Source organism: Rutidosis leptorrhynchoides, chromosome 4 (genome assembly GCF_046630445.1).
Source record: "Rutidosis leptorrhynchoides isolate AG116_Rl617_1_P2 chromosome 4, CSIRO_AGI_Rlap_v1, whole genome shotgun sequence".
Taxonomy (NCBI): domain Eukaryota; kingdom Viridiplantae; phylum Streptophyta; class Magnoliopsida; order Asterales; family Asteraceae; genus Rutidosis; species Rutidosis leptorrhynchoides.
In genome coordinates this window covers 105,384,006-105,400,867 of record NC_092336.1, presented here as the reverse complement: position 1 = coordinate 105,400,867, position 16,862 = coordinate 105,384,006, and positions in this window count along the sequence as shown.

The window sequence follows — 16,862 nt, the reverse complement described above, 5'->3', positions numbered from 1 at the left end:
CATTTTATCATATTATTAAATATATATATTGTGACGACCCGGAAATTTCCGACTAAATTTAAACCTAACCTTTATATGTTTCCGACACGATAAGCAGAATTTGTAATGTTGAATCTCAAAAAGTTTGGAACTACATTCATGTAATCAATTACCCTTTGACCATGTTCGGCGATTCACGAACAATTATGTGTATATAGATATGTATATATAATATATAATATTAACTAAAAACATTAACAAAGTATTAGATATATGATACTTTACATGAACGTATTTGTTTCGATATATTTATCGACAGAATTAAGAGATAATATCAAATGATTGAATTATCAGATACATTATGATATGATTACGGGCCAATGTTATGAGGTCCACTGTGATTTAAGAAATCTATTCTTTTTGACAATATTCGAAAAATGGTAAAGTGATCTATAAGTAAGAACGTGGAGTGTAAATAACTTAGATGTTGGATATCGACAAGTTAAGTAACTCGACATTTTTCATTAAGATGATTTCATACGTTTATTAAACCTTTGGACTTTATCCCATGCTTCACCAACAGACTGTAATTTAAAAACTTGAAACCTATTATGAATATATATAATTCTACTTTTCTAAAATGTTTTATGATATAACGATTTAAATTAATATTAAATATATTTATACGCGTATTATACGTACATAGTTTTATACTTTTACTATACTTTAACTTTACCTTTACTTTACTTTTACTTTACTTTAACTTTAATAATTCACTTTAATAATTTACTTTAATAATTCACTTTAATAATTCATACTTTAATAATTCATACTTTAATAATTCACTTTAATAATTCATACTTTAATAATTCACTTTAATAATTCATACTTTAATAACTCACTTTAATAATTCAAAAATCTATTATAAATAGAATTCAATAGGTTTCATTATTTCATAGAAACTTGAAAATATATTTCTCTAAACTCTCTCAATCGAATTACATATATATATTTACTTAGTATTATTTCAAGATATTATTAGTATACATAAAATACTACGACGGAGTTATATTCAGACAATTTCAAAATAAGTTTTCAAACGGGATAGAGCTAAGGAAAATATGGGTTATAGCTATGGAGGTTATGGGTATTGTTCGAAGGTATTGCTCGTGAGGTCAACCTAACGTTTATCATTTTCGTTGTGTCTACATACTTTTCTGCAATATTGAATCACAATATTGATACGTGAGCATTCATATCTTATCTTTTATATATTAATAGTGTATCCCTGACTAGTGCTCGAGTATATATGATTATGCATGTTTGTATGCTTAGTTTCGTCATTAAATAGTTTATGATAAATCACGAATTTGATACATATGCTACTAAGATAAGGTATATGATATGCATGTCGTTGAAAAGCTAAAGAAAAAGTAATAACTTTTCATTTGGAAATCGTGTGGGTTCGAAGAACGGATTAAAAGATATGATCAACTGAATTATTATTAATTTTAATATTATTATTAAAATGATTATTATAATTGTTATCAGTTGATGTTATTACTAAAATTATCTTTATTACTAAAAATTAATATTTTTATTGAAACTATCATTTTATTATTTTTATCATTATTATTATTATCAATATTATTTTATCAAATAAATATGCGTACAAAGATATTTTTACCACACGTAATATAATTACATTAATAATACATACCACTATATTTTTATGATATTAAGTGAATTTTATAAATTTTATTACTTGAGATATATAAAAGTATATTTTTATCATATATGAATTTAAATATAAATTTTTATTTATTAATAAATGACTTGTATTATTTAGTATAATAAGATCTGATAAATATATTTAAATATATAAAATAACTATATATAAGTTATATAATAAACATGTATAGATTTTGGAAGTCATTTTGGGTCAAGTTGACTTTTGTTGACTTTTGCATGTCGGTCTCGAGATTAGGATTGTGATACACTACGACTTGACCTAAATTGTTAGACAGATATTGACCAACATATAAATATATATACTTAATATAGGTTCGTGAATCCGAGACAAACCCTGCACTTGTTCAGTGCCATCATATACATAATTGCTACGAAATACAGTATTGTGAGTTTCATTACTCCCTTTTTATATATATTTTTGGGCTGAGAATACATGCACTGTTTTATAACTGTTTTACGAAATGGACACAGGTACTAAAAATATATTCTACGTTGAGTTGTACCACTTTGCATATTTTTCCCTAATAGCTTGGTAACTACCATTTACATGCGGTATTGTAAACGCGAATCCTGTTGATAGATCTATCGGGCCTGACAACCCCAACCGGACTGGACGACCAGTATTCAACGGTTGCACAGTACTTCGTTTCAGTGACTACACTTGGTACAGTATAGTGAGATTTTATAATAAAGGGAATATGCGACGTTGATTAAATGTTAAGTATGGTTACCAAGTGCTCAACCACTTAGAATATTTTTATTAAAACGTTTATGTATATGAAATCTTGTGGTCTATTACTATTACGGAAATGATTGATTATGATAAACTAATGAACTCACCAACCTTTTGGTTGACACTTTAAAGTATGTTTATTCTCAGGTATTAAAGAAATCTTCCACTGTGCATTAGCTCATTTTAAGGATATTACTTGGAGTCATTCATGACATACTTTGAAAGACGTTGCATTCGAGTCGTTGAGTTCATCAAGATTAATATTAAGTCAATTATAGTTGTATGTAATATGAAATAGTATGCATACCGTCAATTTTAGATGTAAATAAAGTTTGTCTTTTAAAAACGAATGCAATGTTTGTAAAACGTATCTTATAGAGGTCAAATACCTCGCGATGTAATCAACTATTGTGAATCGTTTATAATGTATATGAACGGGTCCTTTTAGTTGGTATCAGAGCGGTGGTATTAGCGAACCAGGTCTTGCATTAGTGTGTCTAACTGATAGTTGTTAAGATGCACTAGTGAGTCTGGACTTCGACCGTGTCTGCATGTCAAAAAGTTTGCTTATCAATTTTAGTTGGAAATCATCTACTTATCATCCTTAGGAAATTACCTGCTTATCATCTTAAGTCTAGACGCGTTTTCCTGCATTTATTGCATAATAGTGTATAGACGGATTCTTATCTTAGCACATCTATTACTGTGAACTTTGACTGACATCTTTTCAAAGATTCTTCGTAATTTACGGAATTTTGGTATTATATATACATATGCAAATTATGTAATTGAAGAATACCAAATCTAAATTCTACAATCTATTTCATACCAAAAATTCTTTCCCTGATCATACGAGATGGATCCCTCAACCAGTTCGAATTCCTCAGATTCCGACAGCTATTCTGATATGGATATCTACCTGAGCTCCGAAAGTAGCATCACCGGAATGGATCAACCAATTTCCCATCATCTATTTTGGATGAATTGGGGATGGGTCCGTAGTCAACTCAACCATTGGAGATAAGAAGAAGGTGATCCCTTCCATCCACCACATTGCCCTCTTGGCGATGAACCTGAAGCACTTACCGGCGAACCTGTTCGAGACACCATTTTCTCACTCATTGCTAGAGTATCTCGTCATGATTATATACTATCCCATATTGCGAATCTTATTCATCCGCTCGTTCCAACTGCCAATCATCCCAGTGTACTAGCAGAAATTAACGAACTTCGCTCCCGAGTAGTGGCTTTGGAACACATGGTGCAAGGATTACAAACACCATCAGCAGCACCAGTAGCATAACCAATACCGCCAGTAACATCCACATCGCAAGCCTCAATACCACAAGCTTCAGCAGCATCACCAGCAGTTACCGGCAGTATCATCAGTATCAACAATATCGTCAGCACCACCATCACCGTCAGTACTGTCAGCATCATCAGCACTAGCAGCACCTATAACATCACAAGTTCCGTCAGTTCAAGAATCGCTGTGGATGTCATCATTGATCAACAACGAGTATTTTGTATCAACGAGTTATGAAGTATTAATTCATTCTTCTGAAGAAATTATATATATATATATATATATATATATATATATATATATATATATATATATATATATATATATATATATATATATATATTATATATATGAATGCTGAAACTATAAAAATCTTTCGTACTAAGCTATTGAATATGAATTGAAAAAGGGTAGATACTACTCAGTTAAATTCATATTACTAATATGCTATGATGTACATCCTTCGTTAACAACCTAACCATCGTAACTACAATCTTTGATTCAATTAAATGAATTCGGTTTCATAATAAACCAAGTGTATCATTCAATAACATGTTTGATTTTACACTTTCATCTTCAATGTACTCGAAACTTACTGGAAAACAACATTCGTATCTTGTGAAGTTAGTAAGAGTTCTATGAGCATCAGCATAATTCACTAAGGAAATATCTATAAGAATAAATATTGAAGTATTGATTACATTAGCGAAATACTCCGTGAAGATTATGTAATCTCTAATGTTTTAGAGATTATTCTTTACTAATCTAAGCCGAAAATCAAATGAGCTTAATATGATATTAACTCATTAAATCTGTATTACATCTGAAGAAAATATACATACATATATTTTCATAAAGACTGTAATGAAAAATTCTTGTTCAAAATATTATTTGTGACATTTTTTTTAACGGGTAGGTAATACCCGAGAGATATATAAATGCACAATTAATATATTACATTCTTCGATTCTAATTCAGTAAATCATCAACTATACTCCCTATTTTCACAACAGTATACCTTCTTTTATAAGAAATCAAAACAACCATACTCATTCAAATTCAATCACCTATTCTGATTTTTGAAATCTCAGAATGCAACTCGAGATATAAGCAAAACCATCACTCTTAGATCCTTACATTTTTTCAAAGCTATACTTTGACTTCAAAACTGTGATAGAACATCACTTTTAATTGTAACACTCAAAAGGATACGAGAATCAATCGAGATTTATGACGAATATATCCTTTGGATATTGACAATGACAAGCTGCATTTAAAACGCTTCGAAATTTCGGAAGACACTTCAAATAAGGAACAATCGAGATGATGATCCAATCACACATTACCCGAAGTCTTGTACCTGAAAAACTCTCGAACCCAAAGTCATAGTTTAACACGTACCGCGTTGAATTCTTTAGAATTTATTAGCAAAAACAACCTTACGATTCTTTTCAAAGTAGCCAGTTTTGTCACAGCTTCAACAAGTCAACTTCGACTTTTTAGTAAAACTAATCTTATTATAACTTCGATAGATGCGCTGCCCTTTCACCATCATTACTGGGGAACCTTTCATATCTCACCACATTAGCAGTAAACTTATCAACAACTTCATTAACCTTCGACTTAAACCTCTCCGAAAAGTCACTATACTTATTCATTGAAACTCCATCTCTTACTCATCCGCATCTTGCAACAAGAATTGCCATACCAATTACTGAAAATCAGCAATCAGTATTTTGAAATCTCGCAGCGTTTCTACTTCAATAGTTATATATACATATAACGTCTATCTCCTAAACTTACACACTTTGAATGTGAAGTTTTTGAAAAACATCTCAAACTGTGAATTAGTTCTCGAAATGCTAATGAAGCAACAGAAACTGTAAACGACTTTAACAGTCAAAAGTTTGATGACAAAGAATAATGTGTTGGTAAAGCCCAGAAAAAGAGAAGAGTTGGTACTGAACAATGGATTGAGCAGACCGTGAAGGAGACCAAGGACAAATACAAGGACCAAAGTCTGTATTTAAAGAATCTTGATGATTCTGTTTCTGACGAAGTCATTAACGAATACCTTGCTCCTGACACTAAACCTTTGCGGACCTTATTCTTCATCATCATCGTATCTTAAATATTATAAGATATCTTCGTATCTCTCATTATACATATTCTTCATATTTCTTGAGATATTTTCACAACTATTCTTATCTGAGATCATTTATCTCTCCATAATATCTGCAACATAAAAGAAACTGTGTTGGTTTCTAAATTCTAAAAAAAGTTCAAATATGAATGTTTTGAAGTAGTGTTGGGAACTGAAGCATGAGTTAGTATAATATAATGACACTTGATCAACGTGATTATATTACAGTAATTCATGCTGAGTTTCTAATGGAACGTGATGATTCACGGAACATACCGTCATCATGTGCCATTTACACGACTCTTACATTCTACCAAATCTCCAAACATATTAAGAACATATCTTCTTGATAGTTCTATCTTTCCGGATATTCTGGTAATTTGCCAAATCAAGATCGTACCATTACGATTTCCTTCTTAGAACATTAACTATGTTCATCCAAAACTTCATACCTACTAATTCTGGACCATTGTTCGCTTGACTTAAAGTCGGGAAGAGACAACAAAAGTATGAAACTCCGAAATGTAAGGGAGAATATAAAGTCTAATAACAACACATAAATTACAAACCGTGTATATCAATGTTTATCGCAACATAAAGACACGGGAGAATTAAAAACACTATAACCCCAAGGGCGAAGTAGAAGAAAACAGATTCCTCCGGTGGAAGTTGGAAAAGGAGAATGATTGTTGCGATAGTATGGATAAGGACAAGGATTAGAACTGGATTAAGCATTTTCGCAATCTTTTGAAATTGGAATTGAGTATAGAAGTGGTAAAAACTAATGGAATGGAAAAGGTAAATATATAAGGGAAATATCAGACGTAGTAATCGGGACAGATCATCGCATTTAATTAAAGAGATCCTAATTTCCTTAAATCTCGAAGAAACAGATCTTATAGATTTCCAAGATTTTTTTTTTTGAATCCCTTGAATTCCGAAATTCAACCATGACTACGTCAAAAATTATGACGAAACTTATTTTCCTCATTCCACTATTTTGTGATAGCTTCACTCATACGCTTCGAGTAATCGGATCATTTTATCCATATTACTCTATGGTAATAAAATCCTATCTATCAACACATATCCGTCATGAAAACATTTTTATGGTTAGCCATGACGACCTCGATCAAATTTCGGGACGAAATTTCTTTAACGGGTAGGTACTGTGACGACCCGAAAATTTCCGACTAAATTTAAACCTAACCTTTATATGTTTCCGACACGATAAGCAGAATTTGTAATGTTGAATCTCAAAAAATTTGGAACTACATTCATGTAATCAATTACCCTTTGACCATGTTCGACGATTCACGAACAATTATGTGTATATAGATATGTATATATAATATATAATATTAACTAAAAACATTAACAAAGTATTAGATATATGATACTTTACATGAACGTATTTGTTTCGATATATTTATCGACAGAATTAAGAGATAATATCAAATGATTGAATTATCAGATACATTATGATATGATTACGGGCCAATGTTATGAGGTCCACTGTGATTTAAGAAATCTATTCTTTTTGACAATATTTGAAAAATGGTAAAGTGATCTATAAGTAAGAACGTGGAGTGTAAATAACTTAGATGTTGGATATCGACAAGTTAAGTAACTCGACATTTTTCATTAAGATGATTTCATACGTTTATTAAACCTTTGGACTTTATCCCATGCTTCACCAACAGACTGTAATTTAAAAACTTGAAACCTATTATGAATATATATAATTCTACTTTTCTAAAATGTTTTATGATATAACGATTTAAATTAATATTAAATATATTTATACGCGTATTATACGTACATAGTTTTATACTTTTACTATACTTTAACTTTACCTTTACTTTACTTTTACTTTACTTTAACTTTAATAATTCACTTTAATAATTCACTTTAATAATTCATACTTTAATAATTCATACTTTAATAATTCACTTTAATAATTCATACTTTAATAATTCACTTTAATAATTCAAAAATCTATTATAAATAGAATTCAATAGGTTTCATTATTTCATAGAAACTTGAAAATATATTTCTCTAAACTCTCTCAATCGAATTACATATATATATTTACTTAGTATTATTTCAAGATATTATTAGTATACATAAAATACTACGACGGAGTTATATTCAGAAAATTTCAAAATAAGTTTTCAAATGGGATAGAGTTAAGGAAATTATGGGTTATAGCTATGGAGGTTATGGGTATTGTTCGAAGGTATTGCTCGTGAGGTCAACCTAACGTTTATCATTTTCGTTGTGTCTACATACTTTCCTGCAATATTGAATCACAATATTGATACGTGAGCATTCATATCTTATCTTTTATATATTAATAGTGTATCCCTGACTAGTGCTCGAGTATATATGATTATGCATGTTTGCATGCTTAGTTTCGTCGTTAAATAGTTTATGATAAGTCACGAATTTGATACATATGCTACTAAGATAAGGTATATGATATGCATGTCGTTGAAAAGCTAAAGAAAAATTAATAACTTTTCATTTAGAAATCGTGTGGGTTCGATGAACGGATTAAAAGATATGGTCAACTGAATTATTATTAATTTTAATATTATTATTAAAACGATTATTATAATTGTTATCAGTTGATGTTATTACTAAAATTATCTTTATTACTAAAAATTAATATTTTTATTGAAACTATCATTTTATTATTATTATCATTATTATTATTATCAATATTATTTTATCAAATAAATATGCGTACAAAGATATTTTTACGACACGTAATATAATTACATTAATAATACATACCACTATATTTTTATGATATTAAGTGAATTTTATAAATTTTATTACTTGAGATATATAAAAGTATATTTTTATCATATATGAATTTAAATATAAATTTTTATTTATTAATAAATGACTTGTATTATTTAGTATAATAAGATCTGATAAATATATTTAAATATATAAAATGACTATATATAAGTTATATAATAAACATGTATAGATTTTGGAAGTCATTTTGGGTCAAGTTGACTTTTGTTGACTTTTGCATGTCTGTGTCGAGCATTAGGATTGTGATACACTATGACTTGACCTAAATTGTTAGACATATATTGACCAACATATAAATATATATACTTAATATAGGTTCGTGAATCCGAGACAAACCCTTCACTTGTTCAGTGCCGTCATATACATAATTGCTACGAAATACAGTATTGTGAGTTTCATTACTCCCTTTATATATATATTTTTGGGTTGTTTTATAACTGTTTTACGAAATGGACACAAGTACTAAAAACATATTCTACGTTGAGTTGTACCACTTTGCATATTTTTCTCTAATAGCTTGGTAACTACCATTTACATGCGGTATTGTAAACGCGAATCCTGTTGATAGATCTATCGGGCCTGACAACCCCAACCGGACTGGGCGACCAGTATTCAACGGTTGCACAGTACTTCGTTTCAGTGACTACACTTGGTACAGTATAGTGAGATTTTATAATAAAGGGAATATGCGACGTTGATTAAATGTTAAGTATGGTTACCAAGTGCTCAACCACTTAGAATACTTTTATTAAAACGTTTATGTATATGAAATCATGTGGTCTATTACTATTACGGAAATGATTGATTATGATAAACTAATGAACTCACCAACCTTTTGGTTGATATTTTAAAGCATGTTTATTCTCAGGTATTAAAGAAATCTTCCGCTGTGCATTAGCTCATTTTAAGGATATTACATGGTGTCATTCATGACATACTTTGAAAGACGTTGCATTCGAGTCGTTGAGTTCATCAAGATTAATATTAAGTCAATTATAGTTGGATGTAATATGAAATGGTATGCATACCGTCAATTTTAGATGTAAATAAAGTTTGTCTTTTAAAAACGAATGCAATGTTTGTAAAACGTATCTTATAGAGGTCAAATACCTCGCGATGTAATCAACTATTGTGAATCGCTTATAATGTATATGAACGGGTCCTTTCATATATTTTCAATATAAACATGTTTTAAATATACGTCGCAAGTTATTCATACAATTAATATTCCAACTTATCATATATATTCAAATAAATATTTAAACCAATAAGTTTAATGTACGGTATCAAACAATTAATACATTGTTACGTTTTCAAGTTATAGTATATATATATGTATCTATATACATATAATTGTTCGCGAATCGTCGAGAACAACCGAAAGGTATTTGAATATATGAAAGTAGTTCAAAAATTTTGAGATTCAGTTTTACAGACTTTGCTTATCGCGTCGGAAATATTAATCATACAAAGATTAAGTTTAAATTTGGACAGAAATTTTCGGGTCATCACATCAATCAATATATGTTGCGACGGCTAAGGGTAAGTAGAATAACTAGATAAATCAACTGGATGATGGTTTCGTGCTACGTGATGATGATGAAGACGATGTGATCGAAGATGAGTCTTTGGTTTTAGGTGACAAGTTTGGTTCCTTTTTGACGGGTTTAGAGATTGGGTTCAAAGGAGGATTCTTCATTCGCCACGCTTAAGGTCTTTATATTTTTAACCGTGCGGTTAAATCGGTAGTTTTGAACAAGTGGATGGTAAAATCCTAAAATCCCGGACGAAGAGCAAGAAAGCTTCCTGGGTGGTTGGGAAATTGGGTGTTCCTTGATGCTCTAATATTGTTGTTGTGTAGAAATGTGTATTTTGGTGGCTAAGTAATTATAGGTTTCTAGTTGTCATGTTTTCGGTTTTGTGGGCGTTTTTGTATTTGTTGTTTGATTTCTAGCTTGTTTTCCTTTTGTTTGGTTTGCTAGTCTGTTTGTGTGTTTTATGTTTTGTTCGCTTTCTAGCTGCGAGCCCTTTCGAATTTGTAATTCCCGTTGTGGGTTCTTTCACCTTTTAATAAGTTCTTAAGTTTATATAAGTTTTGTTTTCCAAAACAAATACAAAATGCAAGGATATATCATATGTGGAGTCTCACTTAACTATCTTATTAACGTGCTCATAGTAGAAACTAGTTGTGGAGCTCTCGCTTTGCGCCGGGGGCTTCGTTTTGAATGCGAGTTAAAAAACAAAGTCTTGATCTATTTTGTAAAAAAAGATTTTTTTTCGACATCTAACATTGAATGATTGTTTCTTTTGTGAAAGTTGCTTCTTTTAGCGTTGGTGCTTTAAAAAAAAGTTAGTTGATCTATTTTGTAAAAAAAAATGTTTTTCGACATCTTTTGGTAGCATTGAAGGGTTGTTCCTTTTATGAAAGTTGTCTCCTTTATCGTTGAGGAAGAAAAGGAAAAAAATAAAAAGGTTAGTTGATTTTTTTGGTAAATTTTTTTTTTTTCGACATCTTTTAGTAACATTGAAGGGTTGGTTCTTTTATGAGAGTTGCTTCTTTTATCGTTGGAGATAAAAAAAATGTGAAATGACGAAAATACATCTGATTATTATTGACGAATAGTGCTACAGGGTTTTGTCTATTAGATATATAGATAATTCATATTCATATTTATATTAGTATAACAAATGAAACTATAATTAAACTATATTACTCCATGCATTTAGTATAAACTAGTTATTGAACCCTCGCTTCGCGTCGGGGGTTCGATTTTTAATGTATTTTTTTGCGTTTAATAAAATTATTTTGTGACTAACGATGATGTCGTTGAAGCGCAACTCGAGTCGAACTAAAAGGTATAACCCGTGAGAGATTTAAATGTTATTTTAAATTAACAATATATGTGCATCTCCGCGTTTCGCAATGGAATTGTCGACTTTTAAAAATTTAACGCAAAATCAACGTGTATGAAAAGTATCCCAAATATTTAGCATTTTTTAAAAAGCATCCGTTTTGCGTATAGCTAGTGACATTGTGTTCCTAAAATTATTTCGAGTTTAACGATGGTGGCGAAAAAATTTAACTCGTTGCGAGCGAGATGATATGACCCGTTAAATATTTGGGTGGAGTTTATTTATGATTTTTTTTGAAAATGGTTGACACTTTACCCCCTGTTTGGGAGGTCGATTTGATTTTTTCAAAAAAATGTGGGGGCCTTTATTGGTAAAATGAAATTTAGTTAAAATTTAAAAAAAAGTGAAAAGTCGAAAATGCCCCTGATACTATTCATAACTTTTGTTTATTAGTTAATATGTAAATTAAAAATTAAAAAAAAGTGAAAAGTTGAAAATGCCCTTAGTACTATTCATAATTTTTGTTTATTAGTTAATATGTAAATAAATGTAAATTCATATTCATATTAGTAAAACATGACACTATAATTAAACTATACTTACTCCAAGCATTTGAACTATACCTACTCCATCCCTAATATTAAGGCACTATATAATCACTAATCAAATCACCTCTGTCATAATCTCATTGTCATCAAATATGAACTAATTTACAGTTAAAAACTAAGAAACAAATTCATAAACGCAATTTAATTTTACAAAAAACTAAAGCATTTTTGTTCATTTTCATGCAGCCAGCACAACACGTACGTATGATGCTGCTTGAATTTAAATTCATCGACAGATTTTGTCACTAGTATCCCTTTCGATCTTCTCATCAACCGATCTGTCTATCCAAATTTAAGGAAACGAACAATCAATCGAATCCTTTTCGATCAACACCGTACCATTAATTGCTTTCAAGGCCTAGCTAGATGGTCCCTTACACGAGTGTTGGTTTCCATGCAAACTCTTGTCAAGCAACCAGTCTTTTTGCCTGTTACTACCTCATATTCGTTGCCTGTCCCACCTTAATTAAATTATCATACCTATTTATATTTATAAAGCAGACGCATTTATATACATGTTGACTGAATGACTGCATATATACATGTATAATTTTACAGAAAATTGGTTTAATTAAGTTTGTTGGCTTTTGTGGTTCTTGTTTAATAGCTATATATTGTGTTCGCAAAAAGATCAAATTATAGTGGTGGGTGGCACCGAGGGTAGTGATCGAGCCACATATGGGGTTCATGAACATGATCATTTACTACTGTAACTAGCTTGTACATGACATAATAATAGTATTATTTTTATTCAGTTATTTTTTTTTTTTAGTCTTTTAGTGGTGGTAGGTGACAAAAGTATTTGCATTTTAGATCCATTATATATATACTCTACGTATAATATAAAGCAACGATTTAAAAAACTCAAGTTCCAAAAGTTGTGGACCCAACCCAATATACCAACTTTTGTAAAATTCCATTTTCTGGTTCATTTTGATTTGATTGTTAATATTGATTAATAACTAATAATTGAAAAAAAAACAATAAAAAAGATTTTTGTTACCCCAATAAACCGGTAACATTTGTTTAGTTAAACACACTAATCTTATTCTTATTTATAGTAAAAAGGAGTTAGGTATATCATGTCATGTCAATAATAACATAACAATCAACGTAGACACGTTAAATTAAAATATGGATAAAAAAGAATGGGGTGTATATATAATATATAAATAAATATATTATATTATAGGTTTATAGATATTTAGAAAAATAAGGTGGTCAGCTTCAAGATTCAAGAATCCTTCTTTTTCTTAGTTTGTGTACATGGGTAGGTGAGGATACAATGGAACGGCTTCCTTTTGTTGTTATATAACTTTTTCATTATCTTTTAGTATTTTTAAATGTATAACCTTTTCTTAACGGTTTAATGAAATGATCGCCATAAAAAATATCTAAAACTTAAAGAACTACGGAGTATAAATTTAATTAAAGGAAAATTATAGTTCCTTGTCTCAAAAATATTGTTCCATAATAATTGTTGTAATATTCAAGATATACTTGATAAATATACGTTTTATTATATTGTATTCAAGGTAGGTGTAAGTGAATTTCATCATGAATAAATGACAGCGTGATATAAAAAAGTAATATCAAAATTTAGTGATGATATTTTGTAGTTATGTTGGGTAAGTAGACAATTATTTTAAATCAAATATTAAAATTAAGATAGAGTAGTTTTTATGATGAATGGTGTATAAATTAACTAAAATTTCAGGATTAAAACTTTATTGTCAGCATCATCAGAATAACGTGAAGAGAAAAAACTCTATCGTTTGTTTAAGTTTAAAACAAAAATCAAATGAGAAAGTTTCAAATAACGGTTATTAGACAATTTTCAACTGTGGCGGCGATGATATCAAGGACAGTTTGGCCAAAAAATCGGATTTGACAATGTCAGTTTCTGACATTTTTTAATCGTTGTGTTAGATTTTTATGTTAAATATTAAGTATGGTGATGTGTTAAAATCTGATTGGAAATGGAGTGGGAAAAAAAATAAATTTATTAAATAAGAAATATATTTAAATTAGAAAAATCGTTGATTGGTTAAGAAGCAAACTGACAGAATTTTTTTTTTGCTTTGGTGGTAGCTGACGCTCCGTTAGGGTCTGGCAGTTTTCATTAATTAAGTTCATGCCATTTGACGGATGAGACAGACGATGGATTAAAACTGGTCTTAGACTTATAAGAAACTGACCCAATTAACTAGATAGATATGCTATATTCACAAAATTTTACTCCGTTTAAAGTTACCTGACATATGAAATACATCGATCAATATCATTTGTTATTTATATCTAATTTTATCATTATCACATAACTAAATCGGTCCAAATTAGTTTGTGAATAGCTTTTTTAAATATTTTGTGAACATATTTACTTCCAACAATTTAACGTAAAAAATGAAATATATACTTAGTAAGACTTTTTCAAAACAGTTACAACTTAAAACAAATAAATATGGAAGAAAATACAGTGCATATGGCATTACTATAGTATTCAAATTGTCTTAAGTGAGTACATATTGTTTTTTTTTTTTTTTTTTTTTTTTGTTGCACGAAAACGAGATAACTTTTATAACAAAATGATGTTAAAAAAAAAAAAAAAAAAAAAAAAAAAAACAAACCAATGATGAAAAATATCAGGTTTATATTTTAAGATATGTGATCAGAAATCATAAGTATTTTTTTTATAGATTAAACGTACGTATAAATGTGTGTGCGCACACGCTTAACCTATACATCAAATTGGAAGTGAATACATATTGCTTAACCTACACATTTTAATCCAAATGATGAGAAACATCAAGTTTATTATACAATTTGAAGAAATAAATTTAAAGAAAATTAGCAGGATTTTTTAAAGAGACGAGTGAAATTATGTATGAGATAGGTAAATTTTGTATAGGTTAAGCGTGTGCACATATTTTATATGTAGGCTTAATCTAAAAAAAATTATTTATGATTTTTGATCACTGTCTCTTTAAAAATAAATAACTGCTAATATATATATATATATATATATATTTTTTTGAAGACTGTAAAGACACAATTCAGTGTAACAAATTCAAAAATACAATTCAGTTTACATATTCATATTCAATTGTTTACATAATCTTGTAACATATGGAAAATTCATTATAACATATGGAAGAGAAACTTTAGAATATGGAATTGAATTTCCCTAGCTCTAGCTCTAGAAAAGTAACATACAATAGCATAGTGAGATGGTGTGTATCTAATTATGTTAGTCTCTAACAATAAAATCATGTTAGTTTTTTGGTAGATATATGCGTATAATATAATCTGTAAGTGACATAACCAAACCGAAAATTTTCAATATCATAATTTCGATCATGATCGTTTGGCTTCACAAGTATTTTATGAACTATGAACTGGTACTAACTACCAACACAAGGTCCTAAATTAAGTAACTATGTAATCGTAATTATTGTAAAAAATAAATATAGAATTTTAATTAGTTTTCGTACTTTAGGGTTAGGATCGAATTGAAGTAGCTCACTATTAGGTAAGGTAGACAATATACTAAAACTATATGTACGTATATTATCATGTATTTATAGAGTAGTCTGTATATATAACTAGGTAAATATTGTATATATACTTGATCAAGGTCGAACAGACAACGAAGGAGAGGTGCACCGCAAAAGACTGCTCACTTGACATGAATCGCATCAAAACCTCTCACCCCATATATACATGGCTTGCGTTTCTTGTATCAATAAAGATCGAATATAATCATCTGCAAAACAATATATGCAAATTTTTTTGTTGTTAATAAAGAAACTAAAATAATTACTCCGTAAATAGTTAAGCTATTAATTGCAATTATGAAGAGGAACAAATATTTTATAGGAAAAGAAACTAAACCAAGTAAAAAGGATGTGCCTTGATGATATATATTGGTACGTATTGTTGATGAAGGTACCATCTTATGAGTTTTAAGGTGTTGAAGCGAGATACTTTTATAGATGAAGAAATCTACCAAGCGTGCGAACATTTGCAACACTTCATGTTGTAATCGGTACCTACTACAACTTCACACGTGAGAAAAAAAAATATCAAGTTTTCTTGCCATTTATCAACAACATTATTTACGGTCCAATTAATTTATTAAGGTAACTCGAACCGCAAACCGCAAACCAATATAGCTAGACATCTTTTGAGTTTTACTTACTCCGTATTAGATAGGTTTCAACGGTGGTGTCTTGCCACCTGTCTACCTAACCGCTTAGTAGGGTGTCGATAGTAGCGGTTCGCCCTGCCTCACACCCTGCAATCGGTCAACCATTTCACCCTTTTCCATTTCTTTCATAGCATTTTTCTGGAGGGCTAATATCGCAAAATGTGATCGTTTGAAAAATAATTATAAAAAAATATAGAAAGCTCAACAGCTAATCCAACGACTACTTTTGATTTTTGTTTTCCTTATTATACTCTATATATATATATACATATCCACATTCCATATTTCATATCCTATCAACACTTTCAATTTAATTAACACAAAGAGAACAAGTTCAAGAGAGAAACCCAATCGGGCAAGATATGTATCAACATTTACTCGATACTATGCAAAAACTAGCGATTTTTCTCAATTTGCAAATATGTTACAAAATGTTCAACCACAATAAACAC